Raw genomic sequence first — 4973 nt, 5'->3', positions numbered from 1 at the left:
TCGCTTGAGGCAGACGAGGGGCCCGGGCCGGCTGCACCACCGGCAGGAGTTGTCGCGGAGCAGGCGCCCTATCCGCGTCTCTGGAGTCCGCTCTTTCTACAATGATTGCTTCCGCATGATCAATAACCTCCTGTGTAATATGGCTGAATCTCCTCCTAGCCCAACGGACTGCCACCTCGTAGGCTACCTTCCAATCTGGCGTGAGGAGGGCTGTGAGATCATCCAATAGTTCCCCCAACACTTCTTCATAGTGTTCTGCCAGAATTTGACACGTCGTGTGGCCCCAGTTTTTTGCGTTGGCCACCACGTACTGTAATGTATTTGCCCTTGGTAAGGCTGGTCTTATCATGGATGACAAGACTTCAACCATCCTAGCTATCATCCTAGGCTCCGGTTTGTCCCCACTCCGATCAACATTATTTAAGTGGTGAACCACCTTGATGACAGCAAGAAATTTCTGTGCCAACTTCCTGAATTCAGGAGTGGCCGCTTGTCGCTTAACGTTGGTGTCCCCAACTGACGGCATGAACCCCTGTCTCGTCGGGGCTGGTCGGCCCTGGCGTACCACTGCCGCATATGAGCGGTAAGGGGGATAATTTTGACGGGGTGGGCGTGGGGGAGGCACTGGCTGGGTAGGTGAGGGGAACCGAACCCTCCCTCTCCCAGTATAGGGGAAATAATTCCCCTTCCGGGATCGGGGGGGAGATGCACGGTCCATCCCCCTACGCCATCTCCCGTCTCCATTTCCCCATTCCTGGCGGCGTGCCTGCTGGCCACGCCGGTCATAGTGGACCACTTTCCACTCTCCACCAGTCATCTTAGTTCAAATTTTCTTTTTTGTATTTTCAATTGAGTTTTATAGAGTCGCCTTTGTTATTTATGTAATAATTTATGTTTTGGACGTGCTATTTATTAACAGTTATGAATTTGTAATATATCTCTAATTATAACAACAAAAAACAAAAAAAGAGAAAATCCCCAAAAAAAACAACTTTTGTCGACCAAACGGTGTGCCTTGACAACGTTTCGGCTCTAAGGAGCCTTCCTCAGGTCCTGGCACACTGAATTTAATAAATGCACTGTAAAAATAAGTGATGTTGACTGTTCAAACTCCCAAACCAAACTGAGCTAGTGAAAACGCCCTCCCCTTTTATACCCGTTGTTTTTTGGTCCTATTTTAAAAAAGATCTTTTAAAAGAATATGTGCAAAGTAAAACCCACTTTAAATTAACCCCATAATTGCCAATCCTTCTGCATAATTGCCATCTTGCAATTGAACCTTTGTCCATGTATTGATATTTTAACCTTATAACTCGTTTAATAACATTTTAATAATTGTATAGTTTTTTTGGCTTTTTATGCTGTTTTATATTTTTTAATGTATTTTACCAATTGTTTTGCTTTTTTGGGTCTTTTTAACTTTTTGTGATGTAATTGTAATAAACTTTGTTCCCCCTAGGGTTAAAGTTGGAAATAGGGATAGGAATGAAGTGGTTAGGGTTTGAAGTGGTTAGGGTTTAAGATTAGGGGTTGGAAATGGGGATAGGATAGGACTAGAGTTAGATAGGGATGTGAGTGGTTAAGATTAGGAGTTAGGTTTGGATAAGGAGATATAATAGAGTTATGAATTAAAAATTAAGAATTAAAAGGGAGTGGTTAAGATTAGGGTTAGGGTAGGATAAGGGGATAGAAGGTTAGGATTAGGGGATAGTGTTGGTTAAAGTTGGAAATGGGGATAGGGATAGGAATGAAGTGGTTAGGGTTTGAAGTGGTTAGGGTTTGAAGTGGTTAGGGTTTAAGATTAGGGGTTGGAAATGGGGATAGGATAGGGCTAGAGTTAGATAGGGATGTGAGTGGTTAAGATTAGGAGTTAGGTTTGGATAAGGAGATATAATAGAGTTAAGAATTAAAAATTAAGAATTAAAAGGGAGTGGTTAAGATTAGGGTTAGGGTAGGATAAGTGGATAGAATGTTAAGATAAGGGGATAGTGTTGGATAAGGGGGTGAAATAGAAAGATAGGAAATGGTTGGGAATTGGGGACAGGAAGATGGAAGTGGTTAGGGTTAGGGTTGGAAATGGGGATAGGATAGGACTAGGGTTCGGGTTAGACAGGTAAGGGGGTGTGGGTTATGAATGGATAGAATTTAGTCAGATAAGAGAGAGGAGGGGTTTGTAGGATTAGGGTGGCCTTTAGGGTAGGGTATCCGAACCGTATTCCCTAATGGTGCGCTACATTCAATCCCCCTGGCACTTTAGACCCCAATCGGAATATCCATCGCCGTTCCATGGTCTTTCTCTCTCTCTCTGTCCACAGGATATTCCTTTGTAATCCCGCTACCCTCAACGCTCCCAATCCATGGATCAAGAAATGCTGAACCAGTGGTGTGTGTAAATCTTTCTTGTGGTTCACATTATATCTGTGTTGTGTGATGCGGGTCATCAATGTGTTGGAAGTTTCCCCGACATACTGCAGTCCACACTTCTTGCACAATATGAGATAGACACAGTTGGTTGATTTGGGACTAAATCCTTGTTCAATTTTAATGATTGTTTTATCCACTGCATTCCTGACGAATTTGAGTTAGGGTTAGGGTTAGGGTTAGGGTTAGGGGTTAGGGTTAGGGTTAGGTTAGGGTTAGGGTTAGGGTTAGGTTAGGGTTAGGGTTAGGTGAGGGGAACCGAACCCTCCCTCTCCCAGTATAGGGGAAATAATTCCCCTTCCGGGATCGGGGGGGAGATGCACGGTCCATCCCCCTACGCCATCTCCCGTCTCCATTTCCCCATTCCTGGCGGCGTGCCTGCTGGCCACGCCGGTCATAGTGGACCACTTTCCACTCTCCACCAGTCATCTTTGTTCAAATTTTCTTTTTTGTATTTCCAATTGAGTTTTATAGAGTCGCCTTTGTTATTTATGTAATAATTTATGTTTTGGACGTGCTATTTATTAACAGTTATGAATTTGTAATATCTCTAATTATAACAACAAAAAACAAAAGAGAAAATCCCCCAAAAAAACAACTTTTGTCGACCAAACGGTGTGCCTTGACAACGTTTCGGCTCTAAGGAGCCTTCCTCAGGTCCTGGCACACTGAATTTAATAAATGCACTGTAAAAATAAGTGATGTTGACTGTTCAAACTCCCAAACCAAACTGAGCTAGTGAAAACGCCCTCCCCTTTTATACCCGTTGTTTTTTGGTCCTATTTTAAAAAAGATCTTTTAAAAGAATATGTGCAAAGTAAAACCCACTTTAAATTAACCCCATAATTGCCAATCCTTCTGCATAATTGCCATCTTGAAATTGAACCTTTGTCCATGTATTGATATTTTAACCTTATAACTCGTTTAATAACATTTTAATAATTGTATAGTTTTTTTGGCTTTTTATGCTGTTTTATATTTTTTAATGTATTTTACCAATTGTTTTGCTTTTTTGGGTCTTTTTAACTTTTTGTGATGTAATTGTAATTAACTTTGTTCCCCCTAGGGTTAAAGTTGGAAATAGGGATAGGAATGAAGTGGTTAGGGTTTGAAGTGGTTAGGGTTTAAGATTAGGGGTTGGAAATGGGGATAGGATAGGACTAGAGTTAGATAGGGATGTGAGTGGTTAAGATTAGGAGTTAGGTTTGGATAAGGAGATATAATAGAGTTATGAATTAAAAATTAAGAATTAAAAGGGAGTGGTTAAGATTAGGGTTAGGGTAGGATAAGGGGATAGAATGTTAGGATTAGGGGATAGTGTTGGTTAAAGTTGGAAATGGGGATAGGGATAGGAATGAAGTGGTTAGGGTTTGAAGTGGTTAGGGTTTGAAGTGGTTAGGGTTTAAGATTAGGGGTTGGAAATGGGGATAGGATAGGACTAGAGTTAGATAGGGATGTGAGTGGTTAAGATTAGGAGTTAGGTTTGGATAAGGAGATATAATAGAGTTAAGAATTAAAAATTAAGAATTAAAAGGGAGTGGTTAAGATTAGGGTTAGGGTAGGATAAGTGGATAGAATGTTAAGATAAGGGGCTAGTGTTGGATAAGGGGGTGAAATAGAAAGATAGGAAATGGTTGGGAATTGGGGACAGGAAGATGGAAGTGGTTAGGGTTAGGGTTGGAAATGGGGATAGGATAGGACTAGGGTTCGGGTTAGACAGGTAAGGGGGTGTGGGTTATGAATGGATAGAATTTAGTCAGATAAGAGAGAGGAGGGGTTTGTAGGATTAGGGTGGCCTTTAGGGTAGGGTATCCGAACCGTATTCCCTAATGGTGCGCTACATTCAATCCCCCTGGCACTTTAGACCCCAATCGGAATATCCATCGCCGTTCCATGGTCTTTCTCTCTCTCTCTGTCCACAGGATATTCCTTTGTAATCCCGCTACCCTCAACGCTCCCAATCCATGGATCAAGAAATGCTGAACCAGTGGTGTGTGTAAATCTTTCTTGTGGTTCACATTATATCTGTGTTGTGTGATGCGGGTCATCAATGTGTTGGAAGTTTCCCCGACATACTGCAGTCCACACTTCTTGCACAATATGAGATAGACACAGTTGGTTGATTTGGGACTAAATCCTTGTTCAATTTTAATGATTGTTTTATCCACTGCATTCCTGACGAATTTGAGTTTAATAAAATATTTGCTCAATGGTTGTGGTTTTTTAATTTTCAACGACGGTAACCTTGCCCGAATAAGTAAGTCCTTTAAATTTTTGTTCCGCCGATATGCCGATATGATTCTAAAATTTGGCCCTCCTGCAGCACATCCCAATTTTCCCTCAAAATCTGCTTTTATTTTTTTGTGTAATAAATTCCCAACTGTGAAGTATGAGGTGATCAAGGGGAGAATGTCCTCCTTTGTTTCTTCTCTTCTCTCCAAAAATGTCCTTAGGCAACGTCTGAGAAATGACCTCCCATATCCTCTTTTCCGTAAAACCTTAAACAAAATCGTCACCGCCTCGTGAAAGTTTTGCCTTTTTGTGCATATCCG

The 4973-nt window shown here is 41.7% G+C and overlaps 1 long non-coding RNA gene across 1 annotated transcript; it reads left to right on the top strand.

Annotated features, from left to right (window-relative positions):
* The first annotated feature begins 2121 nt into the window (after positions 1-2121).
* Positions 2122-4633, top strand: LOC133476434 (uncharacterized). The gene is made up of 2 exons (XR_009788053.1): positions 2122-2383; positions 4344-4633. It is a non-coding gene; the product is annotated as an uncharacterized LOC133476434 (long non-coding RNA).
* The last annotated feature ends 340 nt before the right edge of the window (positions 4634-4973 follow it).

The sequence above is a fragment of the Phyllopteryx taeniolatus genome, chromosome 4 (genome assembly GCF_024500385.1).
Source record: "Phyllopteryx taeniolatus isolate TA_2022b chromosome 4, UOR_Ptae_1.2, whole genome shotgun sequence".
NCBI lineage: Eukaryota > Metazoa > Chordata > Actinopteri > Syngnathiformes > Syngnathidae > Phyllopteryx > Phyllopteryx taeniolatus.
This window is presented reverse-complemented; position numbering and strand designations above follow the sequence as displayed.